Source organism: Anomaloglossus baeobatrachus, unplaced genomic scaffold (genome assembly GCF_048569485.1).
Source record: "Anomaloglossus baeobatrachus isolate aAnoBae1 unplaced genomic scaffold, aAnoBae1.hap1 Scaffold_3983, whole genome shotgun sequence".
Taxonomy (NCBI): domain Eukaryota; kingdom Metazoa; phylum Chordata; class Amphibia; order Anura; family Aromobatidae; genus Anomaloglossus; species Anomaloglossus baeobatrachus.
In genome coordinates this window covers 1-22325 of record NW_027443321.1, presented here as the reverse complement: position 1 = coordinate 22325, position 22325 = coordinate 1, and the positions used below count along the sequence as shown (strand labels likewise).

General features: G+C 46.7%; 17 non-coding genes across 17 annotated transcripts; all 17 read left to right on the top strand.

The window, feature by feature from the left end:
• Positions 1-746: 746 nt before the first annotated feature.
• Positions 747-937, top strand: LOC142276491 (U2 spliceosomal RNA). The gene has a single exon (XR_012739931.1). It is a non-coding gene; the product is annotated as a U2 spliceosomal RNA (small nuclear RNA).
• A 1117-nt stretch (positions 938-2054) lies between these two features.
• LOC142276490 (U2 spliceosomal RNA) lies at positions 2055-2245 on the top strand. The gene has a single exon (XR_012739930.1). It is a non-coding gene; the product is annotated as a U2 spliceosomal RNA (small nuclear RNA).
• A 1117-nt stretch (positions 2246-3362) lies between these two features.
• Positions 3363-3553, top strand: LOC142276514 (U2 spliceosomal RNA). Its single transcript, XR_012739952.1, has one exon. It is a non-coding gene; the product is annotated as a U2 spliceosomal RNA (small nuclear RNA).
• A 1117-nt stretch (positions 3554-4670) lies between these two features.
• Positions 4671-4861, top strand: LOC142276488 (U2 spliceosomal RNA). Its single transcript, XR_012739928.1, has one exon. It is a non-coding gene; the product is annotated as a U2 spliceosomal RNA (small nuclear RNA).
• A 1117-nt stretch (positions 4862-5978) lies between these two features.
• Positions 5979-6169, top strand: LOC142276487 (U2 spliceosomal RNA). Its single transcript, XR_012739927.1, has one exon. It is a non-coding gene; the product is annotated as a U2 spliceosomal RNA (small nuclear RNA).
• A 1117-nt stretch (positions 6170-7286) lies between these two features.
• Positions 7287-7477, top strand: LOC142276486 (U2 spliceosomal RNA). The gene has a single exon (XR_012739926.1). It is a non-coding gene; the product is annotated as a U2 spliceosomal RNA (small nuclear RNA).
• A 1117-nt stretch (positions 7478-8594) lies between these two features.
• On the top strand, positions 8595-8785 carry LOC142276485 (U2 spliceosomal RNA). The gene has a single exon (XR_012739925.1). It is a non-coding gene; the product is annotated as a U2 spliceosomal RNA (small nuclear RNA).
• A 1117-nt stretch (positions 8786-9902) lies between these two features.
• On the top strand, positions 9903-10093 carry LOC142276484 (U2 spliceosomal RNA). Its single transcript, XR_012739924.1, has one exon. It is a non-coding gene; the product is annotated as a U2 spliceosomal RNA (small nuclear RNA).
• Positions 10094-11210: 1117 nt separating this feature from the next.
• On the top strand, positions 11211-11401 carry LOC142276483 (U2 spliceosomal RNA). Its single transcript, XR_012739923.1, has one exon. It is a non-coding gene; the product is annotated as a U2 spliceosomal RNA (small nuclear RNA).
• Positions 11402-12518: 1117 nt separating this feature from the next.
• Positions 12519-12709, top strand: LOC142276481 (U2 spliceosomal RNA). The gene has a single exon (XR_012739922.1). It is a non-coding gene; the product is annotated as a U2 spliceosomal RNA (small nuclear RNA).
• Positions 12710-13826: 1117 nt separating this feature from the next.
• Positions 13827-14017, top strand: LOC142276480 (U2 spliceosomal RNA). The gene has a single exon (XR_012739921.1). It is a non-coding gene; the product is annotated as a U2 spliceosomal RNA (small nuclear RNA).
• Positions 14018-15137: 1120 nt separating this feature from the next.
• LOC142276479 (U2 spliceosomal RNA) lies at positions 15138-15328 on the top strand. The gene has a single exon (XR_012739920.1). It is a non-coding gene; the product is annotated as a U2 spliceosomal RNA (small nuclear RNA).
• Positions 15329-16445: 1117 nt separating this feature from the next.
• On the top strand, positions 16446-16636 carry LOC142276478 (U2 spliceosomal RNA). Its single transcript, XR_012739919.1, has one exon. It is a non-coding gene; the product is annotated as a U2 spliceosomal RNA (small nuclear RNA).
• A 1117-nt stretch (positions 16637-17753) lies between these two features.
• Positions 17754-17944, top strand: LOC142276518 (U2 spliceosomal RNA). The gene has a single exon (XR_012739955.1). It is a non-coding gene; the product is annotated as a U2 spliceosomal RNA (small nuclear RNA).
• Positions 17945-19061: 1117 nt separating this feature from the next.
• LOC142276513 (U2 spliceosomal RNA) lies at positions 19062-19252 on the top strand. The gene has a single exon (XR_012739951.1). It is a non-coding gene; the product is annotated as a U2 spliceosomal RNA (small nuclear RNA).
• A 1117-nt stretch (positions 19253-20369) lies between these two features.
• Positions 20370-20560, top strand: LOC142276501 (U2 spliceosomal RNA). The gene has a single exon (XR_012739940.1). It is a non-coding gene; the product is annotated as a U2 spliceosomal RNA (small nuclear RNA).
• A 1117-nt stretch (positions 20561-21677) lies between these two features.
• Positions 21678-21868, top strand: LOC142276489 (U2 spliceosomal RNA). Its single transcript, XR_012739929.1, has one exon. It is a non-coding gene; the product is annotated as a U2 spliceosomal RNA (small nuclear RNA).
• Positions 21869-22325: the final 457 nt, after the last annotated feature.

Genomic DNA, 22325 nt, shown 5'->3' with positions numbered 1-22325 from the left:
TAGTACTTTCATTAAGTATACTAAACCGGCTAATTGGGAATAGACAAACTGTAAAAAGCCCTCTGAGAAAGCCCCTCTCTAACCTTTGTTAGTAAGCTTTTCTGTAGCCTGCCTGTTGATGTATTTTCGGTTTGAACAGTGCACAACATGAAGAGACGGAACACTGGCGGCTTGTCACAATGCCCCCCGATGACATCACAATAGCGCTGCTGCCTAGAAAACAAGCTGCGCAGAAGAAGTTGTTCTTTGGGTGGGAGGGTGGGCTAGTGGAAGGAGGGGGCAATCTCTTTTTTTCCCGGGTGGTAGGGGGATGACAGGAGAAGGGAAGCGGGTGGTGAGAAAGGTACAGAGGGCAGGGTTTGGGGGCTGGGAAGGAAAGGGAAAAGATTAGGGTTTGGGGATGATGAAAGGGCTTTCTACGGGTAAGGATGGCAAAGGGTGGCAGTGACGGAAAGTCAGGCAACCTGTCCTGTCCGTCTTTTTGTATCGTGAATTGGAAAGACTGCAAGGGGGAGGGGAGTTGCTTGCGCCCTAAAGGAGGAGTTATTCAGATTCATTGCAGTGGGCGGCGGCTGCAAAACGCACCATTCTTCTTGTTTTTGCTCTGCAAAGCAGCCTTTTCAAGGGTTGGCTTGGGTGACAAAATGTCTTGTGTAGGCGTGGGTTTGTCTCCCTCTCGCTCTCTCTCCCTAAGATGTGTCCGGCATAGGCCAGGGTGCCACTCGAGGCCCAAACCAATTCTGGTTATCGCTTCTCGGCCTTTTGGCTAAGATCAAGTGTAGTATCTGTTCTTATCAGTTTAATATCTGATACGTCCCCTATCTGGGGACCATATATTAAATGGATTTTTAGAACAGGGAGATGGAAAAAGAGCTTGCTCTGTCCACTCCACGCATTGACCTGGTATTGCAGTACCTCCAGGAACGGTGCACCCCTTCTTAACCCAGTTTCCAAAAGCAGAACTCGATTCACCTGATTCATATTAGCCCGATTAGCGAATTGAAATGAATTTTTATCTAACACACTTTTTACTTGCTTTATTCATCCAAATAGCAAACTCATCACCACTCAACTTCACCAACTCTGCTATGTCCCGTGCAGTATCTTGTTGTCAGTCTAATCTAGATCATGTGTAATTGAATGGAATAGATCCCTTTTGGACAAAGTGGAGTCAGATGCTGCAGTGACCACAGGTGTGAGAGGATCTACAATTGGCATCTGGTGTTATCTCTCTGCTTCCACTCCAAATAAAGTTACCTGTTGTTACCTGAACATCAAATACTAAGAATGGGCGGCCTATGAAAGAATTAGTACTTTCATTAAGTATACTAAACCGGCTAATTGGGAATAGACAAACTGTAAAAAGCCCTCTGAGAAAGCCCCTCTCTAACCTTTGTTAGTAAGCTTTTCTGTAGCCTGCCTGTTGATGTATTTTCGGTTTGAACAGTGCACAACATGAAGAGACGGAACACTGGCGGCTTGTCACAATGCCCCCCGATGACATCACAATAGCGCTGCTGCCTAGAAAACAAGCTGCGCAGAAGAAGTTGTTCTTTGGGTGGGAGGGTGGGCTAGTGGAAGGAGGGGGCAATCTCTTTTTTTCCCGGGTGGTAGGGGGATGACAGGAGAAGGGAAGCGGGTGGTGAGAAAGGTACAGAGGGCAGGGTTTGGGGGCTGGGAAGGAAAGGGAAAAGATTAGGGTTTGGGGATGATGAAAGGGCTTTCTACGGGTAAGGATGGCAAAGGGTGGCAGTGACGGAAAGTCAGGCAACCTGTCCTGTCCGTCTTTTTGTATCGTGAATTGGAAAGACTGCAAGGGGGAGGGGAGTTGCTTGCGCCCTAAAGGAGGAGTTATTCAGATTCATTGCAGTGGGCGGCGGCTGCAAAACGCACCATTCTTCTTGTTTTTGCTCTGCAAAGCAGCCTTTTCAAGGGTTGGCTTGGGTGACAAAATGTCTTGTGTAGGCGTGGGTTTGTCTCCCTCTCGCTCTCTCTCCCTAAGATGTGTCCGGCATAGGCCAGGGTGCCACTCGAGGCCCAAACCAATTCTGGTTATCGCTTCTCGGCCTTTTGGCTAAGATCAAGTGTAGTATCTGTTCTTATCAGTTTAATATCTGATACGTCCCCTATCTGGGGACCATATATTAAATGGATTTTTAGAACAGGGAGATGGAAAAAGAGCTTGCTCTGTCCACTCCACGCATTGACCTGGTATTGCAGTACCTCCAGGAACGGTGCACCCCTTCTTAACCCAGTTTCCAAAAGCAGAACTCGATTCACCTGATTCATATTAGCCCGATTAGCGAATTGAAATGAATTTTTATCTAACACACTTTTTACTTGCTTTATTCATCCAAATAGCAAACTCATCACCACTCAACTTCACCAACTCTGCTATGTCCCGTGCAGTATCTTGTTGTCAGTCTAATCTAGATCATGTGTAATTGAATGGAATAGATCCCTTTTGGACAAAGTGGAGTCAGATGCTGCAGTGACCACAGGTGTGAGAGGATCTACAATTGGCATCTGGTGTTATCTCTCTGCTTCCACTCCAAATAAAGTTACCTGTTGTTACCTGAACGTCAAATACTAAGAATGGGCGGCCTATGAAAGAATTAGTACTTTCATTAAGTATACTAAACCGGCTAATTGGGAATAGACAAACTGTAAAAAGCCCTCTGAGAAAGCCCCTCTCTAACCTTTGTTAGTAAGCTTTTCTGTAGCCTGCCTGTTGATGTATTTTCGGTTTGAACAGTGCACAACATGAAGAGACGGAACACTGGCGGCTTGTCACAATGCCCCCCGATGACATCACAATAGCGCTGCTGCCTAGAAAACAAGCTGCGCAGAAGAAGTTGTTCTTTGGGTGGGAGGGTGGGCTAGTGGAAGGAGGGGGCAATCTCTTTTTTTCCCGGGTGGTAGGGGGATGACAGGAGAAGGGAAGCGGGTGGTGAGAAAGGTACAGAGGGCAGGGTTTGGGGGCTGGGAAGGAAAGGGAAAAGATTAGGGTTTGGGGATGATGAAAGGGCTTTCTACGGGTAAGGATGGCAAAGGGTGGCAGTGACGGAAAGTCAGGCAACCTGTCCTGTCCGTCTTTTTGTATCGTGAATTGGAAAGACTGCAAGGGGGAGGGGAGTTGCTTGCGCCCTAAAGGAGGAGTTATTCAGATTCATTGCAGTGGGCGGCGGCTGCAAAACGCACCATTCTTCTTGTTTTTGCTCTGCAAAGCAGCCTTTTCAAGGGTTGGCTTGGGTGACAAAATGTCTTGTGTAGGCGTGGGTTTGTCTCCCTCTCGCTCTCTCTCCCTAAGATGTGTCCGGCATAGGCCAGGGTGCCACTCGAGGCCCAAACCAATTCTGGTTATCGCTTCTCGGCCTTTTGGCTAAGATCAAGTGTAGTATCTGTTCTTATCAGTGTAATATCTGATACGTCCCCTATCTGGGGACCATATATTAAATGGATTTTTAGAACAGGGAGATGGAAAAAGAGCTTGCTCTGTCCACTCCACGCATTGACCTGGTATTGCAGTACCTCCAGGAACGGTGCACCCCTTCTTAACCCAGTTTCCAAAAGCAGAACTCGATTCACCTGATTCATATTAGCCCGATTAGCGAATTGAAATGAATTTTTATCTAACACACTTTTTACTTGCTTTATTCATCCAAATAGCAAACTCATCACCACTCAACTTCACCAACTCTGCTATGTCCCGTGCAGTATCTTGTTGTCAGTCTAATCTAGATCATGTGTAATTGAATGGAATAGATCCCTTTTGGACAAAGTGGAGTCAGATGCTGCAGTGACCACAGGTGTGAGAGGATCTACAATTGGCATCTGGTGTTATCTCTCTGCTTCCACTCCAAATAAAGTTACCTGTTGTTACCTGAACGTCAAATACTAAGAATGGGCGGCCTATGAAAGAATTAGTACTTTCATTAAGTATACTAAACCGGCTAATTGGGAATAGACAAACTGTAAAAAGCCCTCTGAGAAAGCCCCTCTCTAACCTTTGTTAGTAAGCTTTTCTGTAGCCTGCCTGTTGATGTATTTTCGGTTTGAACAGTGCACAACATGAAGAGACGGAACACTGGCGGCTTGTCACAATGCCCCCCGATGACATCACAATAGCGCTGCTGCCTAGAAAACAAGCTGCGCAGAAGAAGTTGTTCTTTGGGTGGGAGGGTGGGCTAGTGGAAGGAGGGGGCAATCTCTTTTTTTCCCGGGTGGTAGGGGGATGACAGGAGAAGGGAAGCGGGTGGTGAGAAAGGTACAGAGGGCAGGGTTTGGGGGCTGGGAAGGAAAGGGAAAAGATTAGGGTTTGGGGATGATGAAAGGGCTTTCTACGGGTAAGGATGGCAAAGGGTGGCAGTGACGGAAAGTCAGGCAACCTGTCCTGTCCGTCTTTTTGTATCGTGAATTGGAAAGACTGCAAGGGGGAGGGGAGTTGCTTGCGCCCTAAAGGAGGAGTTATTCAGATTCATTGCAGTGGGCGGCGGCTGCAAAACGCACCATTCTTCTTGTTTTTGCTCTGCAAAGCAGCCTTTTCAAGGGTTGGCTTGGGTGACAAAATGTCTTGTGTAGGCGTGGGTTTGTCTCCCTCTCGCTCTCTCTCCCTAAGATGTGTCCGGCATAGGCCAGGGTGCCACTCGAGGCCCAAACCAATTCTGGTTATCGCTTCTCGGCCTTTTGGCTAAGATCAAGTGTAGTATCTGTTCTTATCAGTTTAATATCTGATACGTCCCCTATCTGGGGACCATATATTAAATGGATTTTTAGAACAGGGAGATGGAAAAAGAGCTTGCTCTGTCCACTCCACGCATTGACCTGGTATTGCAGTACCTCCAGGAACGGTGCACCCCTTCTTAACCCAGTTTCCAAAAGCAGAACTCGATTCACCTGATTCATATTAGCCCGATTAGCGAATTGAAATGAATTTTTATCTAACACACTTTTTACTTGCTTTATTCATCCAAATAGCAAACTCATCACCACTCAACTTCACCAACTCTGCTATGTCCCGTGCAGTATCTTGTTGTCAGTCTAATCTAGATCATGTGTAATTGAATGGAATAGATCCCTTTTGGACAAAGTGGAGTCAGATGCTGCAGTGACCACAGGTGTGAGAGGATCTACAATTGGCATCTGGTGTTATCTCTCTGCTTCCACTCCAAATAAAGTTACCTGTTGTTACCTGAACGTCAAATACTAAGAATGGGCGGCCTATGAAAGAATTAGTACTTTCATTAAGTATACTAAACCGGCTAATTGGGAATAGACAAACTGTAAAAAGCCCTCTGAGAAAGCCCCTCTCTAACCTTTGTTAGTAAGCTTTTCTGTAGCCTGCCTGTTGATGTATTTTCGGTTTGAACAGTGCACAACATGAAGAGACGGAACACTGGCGGCTTGTCACAATGCCCCCCGATGACATCACAATAGCGCTGCTGCCTAGAAAACAAGCTGCGCAGAAGAAGTTGTTCTTTGGGTGGGAGGGTGGGCTAGTGGAAGGAGGGGGCAATCTCTTTTTTTCCCGGGTGGTAGGGGGATGACAGGAGAAGGGAAGCGGGTGGTGAGAAAGGTACAGAGGGCAGGGTTTGGGGGCTGGGAAGGAAAGGGAAAAGATTAGGGTTTGGGGATGATGAAAGGGCTTTCTACGGGTAAGGATGGCAAAGGGTGGCAGTGACGGAAAGTCAGGCAACCTGTCCTGTCCGTCTTTTTGTATCGTGAATTGGAAAGACTGCAAGGGGGAGGGGAGTTGCTTGCGCCCTAAAGGAGGAGTTATTCAGATTCATTGCAGTGGGCGGCGGCTGCAAAACGCACCATTCTTCTTGTTTTTGCTCTGCAAAGCAGCCTTTTCAAGGGTTGGCTTGGGTGACAAAATGTCTTGTGTAGGCGTGGGTTTGTCTCCCTCTCGCTCTCTCTCCCTAAGATGTGTCCGGCATAGGCCAGGGTGCCACTCGAGGCCCAAACCAATTCTGGTTATCGCTTCTCGGCCTTTTGGCTAAGATCAAGTGTAGTATCTGTTCTTATCAGTTTAATATCTGATACGTCCCCTATCTGGGGACCATATATTAAATGGATTTTTAGAACAGGGAGATGGAAAAAGAGCTTGCTCTGTCCACTCCACGCATTGACCTGGTATTGCAGTACCTCCAGGAACGGTGCACCCCTTCTTAACCCAGTTTCCAAAAGCAGAACTCGATTCACCTGATTCATATTAGCCCGATTAGCGAATTGAAATGAATTTTTATCTAACACACTTTTTACTTGCTTTATTCATCCAAATAGCAAACTCATCACCACTCAACTTCACCAACTCTGCTATGTCCCGTGCAGTATCTTGTTGTCAGTCTAATCTAGATCATGTGTAATTGAATGGAATAGATCCCTTTTGGACAAAGTGGAGTCAGATGCTGCAGTGACCACAGGTGTGAGAGGATCTACAATTGGCATCTGGTGTTATCTCTCTGCTTCCACTCCAAATAAAGTTACCTGTTGTTACCTGAACGTCAAATACTAAGAATGGGCGGCCTATGAAAGAATTAGTACTTTCATTAAGTATACTAAACCGGCTAATTGGGAATAGACAAACTGTAAAAAGCCCTCTGAGAAAGCCCCTCTCTAACCTTTGTTAGTAAGCTTTTCTGTAGCCTGCCTGTTGATGTATTTTCGGTTTGAACAGTGCACAACATGAAGAGACGGAACACTGGCGGCTTGTCACAATGCCCCCCGATGACATCACAATAGCGCTGCTGCCTAGAAAACAAGCTGCGCAGAAGAAGTTGTTCTTTGGGTGGGAGGGTGGGCTAGTGGAAGGAGGGGGCAATCTCTTTTTTTCCCGGGTGGTAGGGGGATGACAGGAGAAGGGAAGCGGGTGGTGAGAAAGGTACAGAGGGCAGGGTTTGGGGGCTGGGAAGGAAAGGGAAAAGATTAGGGTTTGGGGATGATGAAAGGGCTTTCTACGGGTAAGGATGGCAAAGGGTGGCAGTGACGGAAAGTCAGGCAACCTGTCCTGTCCGTCTTTTTGTATCGTGAATTGGAAAGACTGCAAGGGGGAGGGGAGTTGCTTGCGCCCTAAAGGAGGAGTTATTCAGATTCATTGCAGTGGGCGGCGGCTGCAAAACGCACCATTCTTCTTGTTTTTGCTCTGCAAAGCAGCCTTTTCAAGGGTTGGCTTGGGTGACAAAATGTCTTGTGTAGGCGTGGGTTTGTCTCCCTCTCGCTCTCTCTCCCTAAGATGTGTCCGGCATAGGCCAGGGTGCCACTCGAGGCCCAAACCAATTCTGGTTATCGCTTCTCGGCCTTTTGGCTAAGATCAAGTGTAGTATCTGTTCTTATCAGTTTAATATCTGATACGTCCCCTATCTGGGGACCATATATTAAATGGATTTTTAGAACAGGGAGATGGAAAAAGAGCTTGCTCTGTCCACTCCACGCATTGACCTGGTATTGCAGTACCTCCAGGAACGGTGCACCCCTTCTTAACCCAGTTTCCAAAAGCAGAACTCGATTCACCTGATTCATATTAGCCCGATTAGCGAATTGAAATGAATTTTTATCTAACACACTTTTTACTTGCTTTATTCATCCAAATAGCAAACTCATCACCACTCAACTTCACCAACTCTGCTATGTCCCGTGCAGTATCTTGTTGTCAGTCTAATCTAGATCATGTGTAATTGAATGGAATAGATCCCTTTTGGACAAAGTGGAGTCAGATGCTGCAGTGACCACAGGTGTGAGAGGATCTACAATTGGCATCTGGTGTTATCTCTCTGCTTCCACTCCAAATAAAGTTACCTGTTGTTACCTGAACGTCAAATACTAAGAATGGGCGGCCTATGAAAGAATTAGTACTTTCATTAAGTATACTAAACCGGCTAATTGGGAATAGACAAACTGTAAAAAGCCCTCTGAGAAAGCCCCTCTCTAACCTTTGTTAGTAAGCTTTTCTGTAGCCTGCCTGTTGATGTATTTTCGGTTTGAACAGTGCACAACATGAAGAGACGGAACACTGGCGGCTTGTCACAATGCCCCCCGATGACATCACAATAGCGCTGCTGCCTAGAAAACAAGCTGCGCAGAAGAAGTTGTTCTTTGGGTGGGAGGGTGGGCTAGTGGAAGGAGGGGGCAATCTCTTTTTTTCCCGGGTGGTAGGGGGATGACAGGAGAAGGGAAGCGGGTGGTGAGAAAGGTACAGAGGGCAGGGTTTGGGGGCTGGGAAGGAAAGGGAAAAGATTAGGGTTTGGGGATGATGAAAGGGCTTTCTACGGGTAAGGATGGCAAAGGGTGGCAGTGACGGAAAGTCAGGCAACCTGTCCTGTCCGTCTTTTTGTATCGTGAATTGGAAAGACTGCAAGGGGGAGGGGAGTTGCTTGCGCCCTAAAGGAGGAGTTATTCAGATTCATTGCAGTGGGCGGCGGCTGCAAAACGCACCATTCTTCTTGTTTTTGCTCTGCAAAGCAGCCTTTTCAAGGGTTGGCTTGGGTGACAAAATGTCTTGTGTAGGCGTGGGTTTGTCTCCCTCTCGCTCTCTCTCCCTAAGATGTGTCCGGCATAGGCCAGGGTGCCACTCGAGGCCCAAACCAATTCTGGTTATCGCTTCTCGGCCTTTTGGCTAAGATCAAGTGTAGTATCTGTTCTTATCAGTTTAATATCTGATACGTCCCCTATCTGGGGACCATATATTAAATGGATTTTTAGAACAGGGAGATGGAAAAAGAGCTTGCTCTGTCCACTCCACGCATTGACCTGGTATTGCAGTACCTCCAGGAACGGTGCACCCCTTCTTAACCCAGTTTCCAAAAGCAGAACTCGATTCACCTGATTCATATTAGCCCGATTAGCGAATTGAAATGAATTTTTATCTAACACACTTTTTACTTGCTTTATTCATCCAAATAGCAAACTCATCACCACTCAACTTCACCAACTCTGCTATGTCCCGTGCAGTATCTTGTTGTCAGTCTAATCTAGATCATGTGTAATTGAATGGAATAGATCCCTTTTGGACAAAGTGGAGTCAGATGCTGCAGTGACCACAGGTGTGAGAGGATCTACAATTGGCATCTGGTGTTATCTCTCTGCTTCCACTCCAAATAAAGTTACCTGTTGTTACCTGAACGTCAAATACTAAGAATGGGCGGCCTATGAAAGAATTAGTACTTTCATTAAGTATACTAAACCGGCTAATTGGGAATAGACAAACTGTAAAAAGCCCTCTGAGAAAGCCCCTCTCTAACCTTTGTTAGTAAGCTTTTCTGTAGCCTGCCTGTTGATGTATTTTCGGTTTGAACAGTGCACAACATGAAGAGACGGAACACTGGCGGCTTGTCACAATGCCCCCCGATGACATCACAATAGCGCTGCTGCCTAGAAAACAAGCTGCGCAGAAGAAGTTGTTCTTTGGGTGGGAGGGTGGGCTAGTGGAAGGAGGGGGCAATCTCTTTTTTTCCCGGGTGGTAGGGGGATGACAGGAGAAGGGAAGCGGGTGGTGAGAAAGGTACAGAGGGCAGGGTTTGGGGGCTGGGAAGGAAAGGGAAAAGATTAGGGTTTGGGGATGATGAAAGGGCTTTCTACGGGTAAGGATGGCAAAGGGTGGCAGTGACGGAAAGTCAGGCAACCTGTCCTGTCCGTCTTTTTGTATCGTGAATTGGAAAGACTGCAAGGGGGAGGGGAGTTGCTTGCGCCCTAAAGGAGGAGTTATTCAGATTCATTGCAGTGGGCGGCGGCTGCAAAACGCACCATTCTTCTTGTTTTTGCTCTGCAAAGCAGCCTTTTCAAGGGTTGGCTTGGGTGACAAAATGTCTTGTGTAGGCGTGGGTTTGTCTCCCTCTCGCTCTCTCTCCCTAAGATGTGTCCGGCATAGGCCAGGGTGCCACTCGAGGCCCAAACCAATTCTGGTTATCGCTTCTCGGCCTTTTGGCTAAGATCAAGTGTAGTATCTGTTCTTATCAGTTTAATATCTGATACGTCCCCTATCTGGGGACCATATATTAAATGGATTTTTAGAACAGGGAGATGGAAAAAGAGCTTGCTCTGTCCACTCCACGCATTGACCTGGTATTGCAGTACCTCCAGGAACGGTGCACCCCTTCTTAACCCAGTTTCCAAAAGCAGAACTCGATTCACCTGATTCATATTAGCCCGATTAGCGAATTGAAATGAATTTTTATCTAACACACTTTTTACTTGCTTTATTCATCCAAATAGCAAACTCATCACCACTCAACTTCACCAACTCTGCTATGTCCCGTGCAGTATCTTGTTGTCAGTCTAATCTAGATCATGTGTAATTGAATGGAATAGATCCCTTTTGGACAAAGTGGAGTCAGATGCTGCAGTGACCACAGGTGTGAGAGGATCTACAATTGGCATCTGGTGTTATCTCTCTGCTTCCACTCCAAATAAAGTTACCTGTTGTTACCTGAACGTCAAATACTAAGAATGGGCGGCCTATGAAAGAATTAGTACTTTCATTAAGTATACTAAACCGGCTAATTGGGAATAGACAAACTGTAAAAAGCCCTCTGAGAAAGCCCCTCTCTAACCTTTGTTAGTAAGCTTTTCTGTAGCCTGCCTGTTGATGTATTTTCGGTTTGAACAGTGCACAACATGAAGAGACGGAACACTGGCGGCTTGTCACAATGCCCCCCGATGACATCACAATAGCGCTGCTGCCTAGAAAACAAGCTGCGCAGAAGAAGTTGTTCTTTGGGTGGGAGGGTGGGCTAGTGGAAGGAGGGGGCAATCTCTTTTTTTCCCGGGTGGTAGGGGGATGACAGGAGAAGGGAAGCGGGTGGTGAGAAAGGTACAGAGGGCAGGGTTTGGGGGCTGGGAAGGAAAGGGAAAAGATTAGGGTTTGGGGATGATGAAAGGGCTTTCTACGGGTAAGGATGGCAAAGGGTGGCAGTGACGGAAAGTCAGGCAACCTGTCCTGTCCGTCTTTTTGTATCGTGAATTGGAAAGACTGCAAGGGGGAGGGGAGTTGCTTGCGCCCTAAAGGAGGAGTTATTCAGATTCATTGCAGTGGGCGGCGGCTGCAAAACGCACCATTCTTCTTGTTTTTGCTCTGCAAAGCAGCCTTTTCAAGGGTTGGCTTGGGTGACAAAATGTCTTGTGTAGGCGTGGGTTTGTCTCCCTCTCGCTCTCTCTCCCTAAGATGTGTCCGGCATAGGCCAGGGTGCCACTCGAGGCCCAAACCAATTCTGGTTATCGCTTCTCGGCCTTTTGGCTAAGATCAAGTGTAGTATCTGTTCTTATCAGTTTAATATCTGATACGTCCCCTATCTGGGGACCATATATTAAATGGATTTTTAGAACAGGGAGATGGAAAAAGAGCTTGCTCTGTCCACTCCACGCATTGACCTGGTATTGCAGTACCTCCAGGAACGGTGCACCCCTTCTTAACCCAGTTTCCAAAAGCAGAACTCGATTCACCTGATTCATATTAGCCCGATTAGCGAATTGAAATGAATTTTTATCTAACACACTTTTTACTTGCTTTATTCATCCAAATAGCAAACTCATCACCACTCAACTTCACCAACTCTGCTATGTCCCGTGCAGTATCTTGTTGTCAGTCTAATCTAGATCATGTGTAATTGAATGGAATAGATCCCTTTTGGACAAAGTGGAGTCAGATGCTGCAGTGACCACAGGTGTGAGAGGATCTACAATTGGCATCTGGTGTTATCTCTCTGCTTCCACTCCAAATAAAGTTACCTGTTGTTACCTGAACGTCAAATACTAAGAATGGGCGGCCTATGAAAGAATTAGTACTTTCATTAAGTATACTAAACCGGCTAATTGGGAATAGACAAACTGTAAAAAGCCCTCTGAGAAAGCCCCTCTCTAACCTTTGTTAGTAAGCTTTTCTGTAGCCTGCCTGTTGATGTATTTTCGGTTTGAACAGTGCACAACATGAAGAGACGGAACACTGGCGGCTTGTCACAATGCCCCCCGATGACATCACAATAGCGCTGCTGCCTAGAAAACAAGCTGCGCAGAAGAAGTTGTTCTTTGGGTGGGAGGGTGGGCTAGTGGAAGGAGGGGGCAATCTCTTTTTTTCCCGGGTGGTAGGGGGATGACAGGAGAAGGGAAGCGGGTGGTGAGAAAGGTACAGAGGGCAGGGTTTGGGGGCTGGGAAGGAAAGGGAAAAGATTAGGGTTTGGGGATGATGAAAGGGCTTTCTACGGGTAAGGATGGCAAAGGGTGGCAGTGACGGAAAGTCAGGCAACCTGTCCTGTCCGTCTTTTTGTATCGTGAATTGGAAAGACTGCAAGGGGGAGGGGAGTTGCTTGCGCCCTAAAGGAGGAGTTATTCAGATTCATTGCAGTGGGCGGCGGCTGCAAAACGCACCATTCTTCTTGTTTTTGCTCTGCAAAGCAGCCTTTTCAAGGGTTGGCTTGGGTGACAAAATGTCTTGTGTAGGCGTGGGTTTGTCTCCCTCTCGCTCTCTCTCCCTAAGATGTGTCCGGCATAGGCCAGGGTGCCACTCGAGGCCCAAACCAATTCTGGTTATCGCTTCTCGGCCTTTTGGCTAAGATCAAGTGTAGTATCTGTTCTTATCAGTTTAATATCTGATACGTCCCCTATCTGGGGACCATATATTAAATGGATTTTTAGAACAGGGAGATGGAAAAAGAGCTTGCTCTGTCCACTCCACGCATTGACCTGGTATTGCAGTACCTCCAGGAACGGTGCACCCCTTCTTAACCCAGTTTCCAAAAGCAGAACTCGATTCACCTGATTCATATTAGCCCGATTAGCGAATTGAAATGAATTTTTATCTAACACACTTTTTACTTGCTTTATTCATCCAAATAGCAAACTCATCACCACTCAACTTCACCAACTCTGCTATGTCCCGTGCAGTATCTTGTTGTCAGTCTAATCTAGATCATGTGTAATTGAATGGAATAGATCCCTTTTGGACAAAGTGGAGTCAGATGCTGCAGTGACCACAGGTGTGAGAGGATCTACAATTGGCATCTGGTGTTATCTCTCTGCTTCCACTCCAAATAAAGTTACCTGTTGTTACCTGAACGTCAAATACTAAGAATGGGCGGCCTATGAAAGAATTAGTACTTTCATTAAGTATACTAAACCGGCTAATTGGGAATAGACAAACTGTAAAAAGCCCTCTGAGAAAGCCCCTCTCTAACCTTTGTTAGTAAGCTTTTCTGTAGCCTGCCTGTTGATGTATTTTCGGTTTGAACAGTGCACAACATGAAGAGACGGAACACTGGCGGCTTGTCACAATGCCCCCCGATGACATCACAATAGCGCTGCTGCCTAGAAAACAAGCTGCGCAGAAGAAGTTGTTCTTTGGGTGGGAGGGTGGGCTAGTGGAAGGAGGGGGCAATCTCTTTTTTTCCCGGGTGGTAGGGGGATGACAGGAGAAGGGAAGCGGGTGGTGAGAAAGGTACAGAGGGCAGGGTTTGGGGGCTGGGAAGGAAAGGGAAAAGATTAGGGTTTGGGGATGATGAAAGGGCTTTCTACGGGTAAGGATGGCAAAGGGTGGCAGTGACGGAAAGTCAGGCAACCTGTCCTGTCCGTCTTTTTGTATCGTGAATTGGAAAGACTGCAAGGGGGAGGGGAGTTGCTTGCGCCCTAAAGGAGGAGTTATTCAGATTCATTGCAGTGGGTGGCGGCTGCAAAACGCACCATTCTTCTTGTTTTTGCTCTGCAAAGCAGCCTTTTCAAGGGTTGGCTTGGGTGACAAAATGTCTTGTGTAGGCGTGGGTTTGTCTCCCTCTCGCTCTCTCTCCCTAAGATGTGTCCGGCATAGGCCAGGGTGCCACTCGAGGCCCAAACCAATTCTGGTTATCGCTTCTCGGCCTTTTGGCTAAGATCAAGTGTAGTATCTGTTCTTATCAGTTTAATATCTGATACGTCCCCTATCTGGGGACCATATATTAAATGGATTTTTAGAACAGGGAGATGGAAAAAGAGCTTGCTCTGTCCACTCCACGCATTGACCTGGTATTGCAGTACCTCCAGGAACGGTGCACCCCTTCTTAACCCAGTTTCCAAAAGCAGAACTCGATTCACCTGATTCATATTAGCCCGATTAGCGAATTGAAATGAATTTTTATCTAACACACTTTTTACTTGCTTTATTCATCCAAATAGCAAACTCATCACCACTCAACTTCACCAACTCTGCTATGTCCCGTGCAGTATCTTGTTGTCAGTCTAATCTAGATCATGTGTAATTGAATGGAATAGATCCCTTTTGGACAAAGTGGAGTCAGATGCTGCAGTGACCACAGGTGTGAGAGGATCTACAATTGGCATCTGGTGTTATCTCTCTGCTTCCACTCCAAATAAAGTTACCTGTTGTTACCTGAACGTCAAATACTAAGAATGGGCGGCCTATGAAAGAATTAGTACTTTCATTAAGTATACTAAACCGGCTAATTGGGAATAGACAAACTGTAAAAAGCCCTCTGAGAAAGCCCCTCTCTAACCTTTGTTAGTAAGCTTTTCTGTAGCCTGCCTGTTGATGTATTTTCGGTTTGAACAGTGCACAACATGAAGAGACGGAACACTGGCGGCTTGTCACAATGCCCCCCGATGACATCACAATAGCGCTGCTGCCTAGAAAACAAGCTGCGCAGAAGAAGTTGTTCTTTGGGTGGGAGGGTGGGCTAGTGGAAGGAGGGGGCAATCTCTTTTTTTCCCGGGTGGTAGGGGGATGACAGGAGAAGGGAAGCGGGTGGTGAGAAAGGTACAGAGGGCAGGGTTTGGGGGCTGGGAAGGAAAGGGAAAAGATTAGGGTTTGGGGATGATGATGAAAGGGCTTTCTACGGGTAAGGATGGCAAAGGGTGGCAGTGACGGAAAGTCAGGCAACCTGTCCTGTCCGTCTTTTTGTATCGTGAATTGGAAAGACTGCAAGGGGGAGGGGAGTTGCTTGCGCCCTAAAGGAGGAGTTATTCAGATTCATTGCAGTGGGCGGCGGCTGCAAAACGCACCATTCTTCTTGTTTTTGCTCTGCAAAGCAGCCTTTTCAAGGGTTGGCTTGGGTGACAAAATGTCTTGTGTAGGCGTGGGTTTGTCTCCCTCTCGCTCTCTCTCCCTAAGATGTGTCCGGCATAGGCCAGGGTGCCACTCGAGGCCCAAACCAATTCTGGTTATCGCTTCTCGGCCTTTTGGCTAAGATCAAGTGTAGTATCTGTTCTTATCAGTTTAATATCTGATACGTCCCCTATCTGGGGACCATATATTAAATGGATTTTTAGAACAGGGAGATGGAAAAAGAGCTTGCTCTGTCCACTCCACGCATTGACCTGGTATTGCAGTACCTCCAGGAACGGTGCACCCCTTCTTAACCCAGTTTCCAAAAGCAGAACTCGATTCACCTGATTCATATTAGCCCGATTAGCGAATTGAAATGAATTTTTATCTAACACACTTTTTACTTGCTTTATTCATCCAAATAGCAAACTCATCACCACTCAACTTCACCAACTCTGCTATGTCCCGTGCAGTATCTTGTTGTCAGTCTAATCTAGATCATGTGTAATTGAATGGAATAGATCCCTTTTGGACAAAGTGGAGTCAGATGCTGCAGTGACCACAGGTGTGAGAGGATCTACAATTGGCATCTGGTGTTATCTCTCTGCTTCCACTCCAAATAAAGTTACCTGTTGTTACCTGAACGTCAAATACTAAGAATGGGCGGCCTATGAAAGAATTAGTACTTTCATTAAGTATACTAAACCGGCTAATTGGGAATAGACAAACTGTAAAAAGCCCTCTGAGAAAGCCCCTCTCTAACCTTTGTTAGTAAGCTTTTCTGTAGCCTGCCTGTTGATGTATTTTCGGTTTGAACAGTGCACAACATGAAGAGACGGAACACTGGCGGCTTGTCACAATGCCCCCCGATGACATCACAATAGCGCTGCTGCCTAGAAAACAAGCTGCGCAGAAGAAGTTGTTCTTTGGGTGGGAGGGTGGGCTAGTGGAAGGAGGGGGCAATCTCTTTTTTTCCCGGGTGGTAGGGGGATGACAGGAGAAGGGAAGCGGGTGGTGAGAAAGGTACAGAGGGCAGGGTTTGGGGGCTGGGAAGGAAAGGGAAAAGATTAGGGTTTGGGGATGATGAAAGGGCTTTCTACGGGTAAGGATGGCAAAGGGTGGCAGTGACGGAAAGTCAGGCAACCTGTCCTGTCCGTCTTTTTGTATCGTGAATTGGAAAGACTGCAAGGGGGAGGGGAGTTGCTTGCGCCCTAAAGGAGGAGTTATTCAGATTCATTGCAGTGGGCGGCGGCTGCAAAACGCACCATTCTTCTTGTTTTTGCTCTGCAAAGCAGCCTTTTCAAGGGTTGGCTTGGGTGACAAAATGTCTTGTGTAGGCGTGGGTTTGTCTCCCTCTCGCTCTCTCTCCCTAAGATGTGTCCGGCATAGGCCAGGGTGCCACTCGAGGCCCAAACCAATTCTGGTTATCGCTTCTCGGCCTTTTGGCTAAGATCAAGTGTAGTATCTGTTCTTATCAGTTTAATATCTGATACGTCCCCTATCTGGGGACCATATATTAAATGGATTTTTAGAACAGGGAGATGGAAAAAGAGCTTGCTCTGTCCACTCCACGCATTGACCTGGTATTGCAGTACCTCCAGGAACGGTGCACCCCTTCTTAACCCAGTTTCCAAAAGCAGAACTCGATTCACCTGATTCATATTAGCCCGATTAGCGAATTGAAATGAATTTTTATCTAACACACTTTTTACTTGCTTTATTCATCCAAATAGCAAACTCATCACCACTCAACTTCACCAACTCTGCTATGTCCCGTGCAGTATCTTGTTGTCAGTCTAATCTAGATCATGTGTAATTGAATGGAATAGATCCCTTTTGGACAAAGTGGAGTCAGATGCTGCAGTGACCACAGGTGTGAGAGGATCTACAATTGGCATCTGGTGTTATCTCTCTGCTTCCACTCCAAATAAAGTTACCTGTTGTTACCTGAACGTCAAATACTAAGAATGGGCGGCCTATGAAAGAATTAGTACTTTCATTAAGTATACTAAACCGGCTAATTGGGAATAGACAAACTGTAAAAAGCCCTCTGAGAAAGCCCCTCTCTAACCTTTGTTAGTAAGCTTTTCTGTAGCCTGCCTGTTGATGTATTTTCGGTTTGAACAGTGCACAACATGAAGAGACGGAACACTGGCGGCTTGTCACAATGCCCCCCGATGACATCACAATAGCGCTGCTGCCTAGAAAACAAGCTGCGCAGAAGAAGTTGTTCTTTGGGTGGGAGGGTGGGCTAGTGGAAGGAGGGGGCAATCTCTTTTTTTCCCGGGTGGTAGGGGGATGACAGGAGAAGGGAAGCGGGTGGTGAGAAAGGTACAGAGGGCAGGGTTTGGGGGCTGGGAAGGAAAGGGAAAAGATTAGGGTTTGGGGATGATGAAAGGGCTTTCTACGGGTAAGGATGGCAAAGGGTGGCAGTGACGGAAAGTCAGGCAACCTGTCCTGTCCGTCTTTTTGTATCGTGAATTGGAAAGACTGCAAGGGGGAGGGGAGTTGCTTGCGCCCTAAAGGAGGAGTTATTCAGATTCATTGCAGTGGGCGGCGGCTGCAAAACGCACCATTCTTCTTGTTTTTGCTCTGCAAAGCAGCCTTTTCAAGGGTTGGCTTGGGTGACAAAATGTCTTGTGTAGGCGTGGGTTTGTCTCCCTCTCGCTCTCTCTCCCTAAGATGTGTCCGGCATAGGCCAGGGTGCCACTCGAGGCCCAAACCAATTCTGGTTATCGCTTCTCGGCCTTTTGGCTAAGATCAAGTGTAGTATCTGTTCTTATCAGTTTAATATCTGATACGTCCCCTATCTGGGGACCATATATTAAATGGATTTTTAGAACAGGGAGATGGAAAAAGAGCTTGCTCTGTCCACTCCACGCATTGACCTGGTATTGCAGTACCTCCAGGAACGGTGCACCCCTTCTTAACCCAGTTTCCAAAAGCAGAACTCGATTCACCTGATTCATATTAGCCCGATTAGCGAATTGAAATGAATTTTTATCTAACACACTTTTTACTTGCTTTATTCATCCAAATAGCAAACTCATCACCACTCAACTTCACCAACTCTGCTATGTCCCGTGCAGTATCTTGTTGTCAGTCTAATCTAGATCATGTGTAATTGAATGGAATAGATCCCTTTTGGACAAAGTGGAGTCAGATGCTGCAGTGACCACAGGTGTGAGAGGATCTACAATTGGCATCTGGTGTTATCTCTCTGCTTCCACTCCAAATAAAGTTACCTGTTGTTACCTGAACGTCAAATACTAAGAATGGGCGGCCTATGAAAGAATTAGTACTTTCATTAAGTATACTAAACCGGCTAATTGGGAATAGACAAACTGTAAAAAGCCCTCTGAGAAAGCCCCTCTCTAACCTTTGTTAGTAAGCTTTTCTGTAGCCTGCCTGTTGATGTATTTTCGGTTTGAACAGTGCACAACATGAAGAGACGGAACACTGGCGGCTTGTCACAATGCCCCCCGATGACATCACAATAGCGCTGCTGCCTAGAAAACAAGCTGCGCAGAAGAAGTTGTTCTTTGGGTGGGAGGGTGGGCTAGTGGAAGGAGGGGGCAATCTCTTTTTTTCCCGGGTGGTAGGGGGATGACAGGAGAAGGGAAGCGGGTGGTGAGAAAGGTACAGAGGGCAGGGTTTGGGGGCTGGGAAGGAAAGGGAAAAGATTAGGGTTTGGGGATGATGAAAGGGCTTTCTACGGGTAAGGATGGCAAAGGGTGGCAGTGACGGAAAGTCAGGCAACCTGTCCTGTCCGTCTTTTTGTATCGTGAATTGGAAAGACTGCAAGGGGGAGGGGAGTTGCTTGCGCCCTAAAGGAGGAGTTATTCAGATTCATTGCAGTGGGCGGCGGCTGCAAAACGCACCATTCTTCTTGTTTTTGCTCTGCAAAGCAGCCTTTTCAAGGGTTGGCTTGGGTGACAAAATGTCTTGTGTAGGCGTGGGTTTGTCTCCCTCTCGCTCTCTCTCCCTAAGATGTGTCCGGCATAGGCCAGGGTGCCACTCGAGGCCCAAACCAATTCTGGTTATCGCTTCTCGGCCTTTTGGCTAAGATCAAGTGTAGTATCTGTTCTTATCAGTTTAATATCTGATACGTCCCCTATCTGGGGACCATATATTAAATGGATTTTTAGAACAGGGAGATGGAAAAAGAGCTTGCTCTGTCCACTCCACGCATTGACCTGGTATTGCAGTACCTCCAGGAACGGTGCACCCCTTCTTAACCCAGTTTCCAAAAGCAGAACTCGATTCACCTGATTCATATTAGCCCGATTAGCGAATTGAAATGAATTTTTATCTAACACACTTTTTACTTGCTTTATTCATCCAAATAGCAAACTCATCACCACTCAACTTCACCAACTCTGCTATGTCCCGTGCAGTATCTTGTTGTCAGTCTAATCTAGATCATGTGTAATTGAATGGAATAGATCCCTTTTGGACAAAGTGGAGTCAGATGCTGCAGTGACCACAGGTGTGAGAGGATCTACAATTGGCATCTGGTGTTATCTCTCTGCTTCCACTCCAAATAAAGTTACCTGTTGTTACCTGAACGTCAAATACTAAGAATGGGCGGCCTATGAAAGAATTAGTACTTTCATTAAGTATACTAAACCGGCTAATTGGGAATAGACAAACTGTAAAAAGCCCTCTGAGAAAGCCCCTCTCTAACCTTTGTTAGTAAGCTTTTCTGTAGCCTGCCTGTTGATGTATTTTCGGTTTGAACAGTGCACAACATGAAGAGACGGAACACTGGCGGCTTGTCACAATGCCCCCCGATGACATCACAATAGCGCTGCTGCCTAGAAAACAAGCTGCGCAGAAGAAGTTGTTCTTTGGGTGGGAGGGTGGGCTAGTGGAAGGAGGGGGCAATCTCTTTTTTTCCCGGGTGGTAGGGGGATGACAGGAGAAGGGAAGCGGGTGGTGAGAAAGGTACAGAGGGCAGGGTTTGGGGGCTGGGAAGGAAAGGGAAAAGATTAGGGTTTGGGGATGATGAAAGGGCTTTCTACGGGTAAGGATGGCAAAGGGTGGCAGTGACGGAAAGTCAGGCAACCTGTCCTGTCCGTCTTTTTGTATCGTGAATTGGAAAGACTGCAAGGGGGAGGGGAGTTGCTTGCGCCCTAAAGGAGGAGTTATTCAGATTCATTGCAGTGGGCGGCGGCTGCAAAACGCACCATTCTTCTTGTTTTTGCTCTGCAAAGCAGCCTTTTCAAGGGTTGGCTTGGGTGACAAAATGTCTTGTGTAGGCGTGGGTTTGTCTCCCTCTCGCTCTCTCTCCCTAAGATGTGTCCGGCATAGGCCAGGGTGCCACTCGAGGCCCAAACCAATTCTGGTTATCGCTTCTCGGCCTTTTGGCTAAGATCAAGTGTAGTATCTGTTCTTATCAGTTTAATATCTGATACGTCCCCTATCTGGGGACCATATATTAAATGGATTTTTAGAACAGGGAGATGGAAAAAGAGCTTGCTCTGTCCACTCCACGCATTGACCTGGTATTGCAGTACCTCCAGGAACGGTGCACCCCTTCTTAACCCAGTTTCCAAAAGCAGAACTCGATTCACCTGATTCATATTAGCCCGATTAGCGAATTGAAATGAATTTTTATCTAACACACTTTTTACTTGCTTTATTCATCCAAATAGCAAACTCATCACCACTCAACTTCACCAACTCTGCTATGTCCCGTGCAGTATCTTGTTGTCAGTCTAATCTAGATCATGTGTAATTGAATGGAATAGATCCCTTTTGGACAAAGTGGAGTCAGATGCTGCAGTGACCACAGGTGTGAGAGGATCTACAATTGGCATCTGGTGTTATCTCTCTGCTTCCACTCCAAATAAAGTTACCTGTTGTTACCTGAACGTCAAATACTAAGAATGGGCGGCCTATGAAAGAATTAGTACTTTCATTAAGTATACTAAACCGGCTAATTGGGAATAGACAAACTGTAAAAAGCCCTCTGAGAAAGCCCCTCTCTAACCTTTGTTAGTAAGCTTTTCTGTAGCCTGCCTGTTGATGTATTTTCGGTTTGAACAGTGCACAACATGAAGAGACGGAACACTGGCGGCTTGTCACAATGCCCCCCGATGACATCACAATAGCGCTGCTGCCTAGAAAACAAGCTGCGCAGAAGAAGTTGTTCTTTGGGTGGGAGGGTGGGCTAGTGGAAGGAGGGGGCAATCTCTTTTTTTCCCGGGTGGTAGGGGGATGACAGGAGAAGGGAAGCGGGTGGTGAGAAAGGTACAGAGGGCAGGGTTTGGGGGCTGGGAAGGAAAGGGAAAAGATTAGGGTTTGGGGATGATGAAAGGGCTTTCTACGGGTAAGGATGGCAAAGGGTGGCAGTGACGGAAAGTCAGGCAACCTGTCCTGTCCGTCTTTTTGTATCGTGAATTGGAAAGACTGCAAGGGGGAGGGGAGTTGCTTGCGCCCTAAAGGAGGAGTTATTCAGATTCATTGCAGTGGGCGGCGGCTGCAAAACGCACCATTCTTCTTGTTTTTGCTCTGCAAAGCAGCCTTTTCAAGGGTTGGCTTGGGTGACAAAATGTCTTGTGTAGGCGTGGGTTTGTCTCCCTCTCGCTCTCTCTCCCTAAGATGTGTCCGGCATAGGCCAGGGTGCCACTCGAGGCCCAAACCAATTCTGGTTATCGCTTCTCGGCCTTTTGGCTAAGATCAAGTGTAGTATCTGTTCTTATCAGTTTAATATCTGATACGTCCCCTATCTGGGGACCATATATTAAATGGATTTTTAGAACAGGGAGATGGAAAAAGAGCTTGCTCTGTCCACTCCACGCATTGACCTGGTATTGCAGTACCTCCAGGAACGGTGCACCCCTTCTTAACCCAGTTTCCAAAAGCAGAACTCGATTCACCTGATTCATATTAGCCCGATTAGCGAATTGAAATGAATTTTTATCTAACACACTTTTTACTTGCTTTATTCATCCAAATAGCAAACTCATCACCACTCAACTTCACCAACTCTGCTATGTCCCGTGCAGTATCTTGTTGTCAGTCTAATCTAGATCATGTGTAATTGAATGGAATAGATCCCTTTTGGACAAAGTGGAGTCAGATGCTGCAGTGACCACAGGTGTGAGAGGATCTACAATTGGCATCTGGTGTTATCTCTCTGCTTCCACTCCAAATAAAGTTACCTGTTGTTACCTGAACGTCAAATACTAAGAATGGGCGGCCTATGAAAGAATTAGTACTTTCATTAAGTATACTAAACCGGCTAATTGGGAATAGACAAACTGTAAAAAGCCCTCTGAGAAAGCCCCTCTCTAACCTT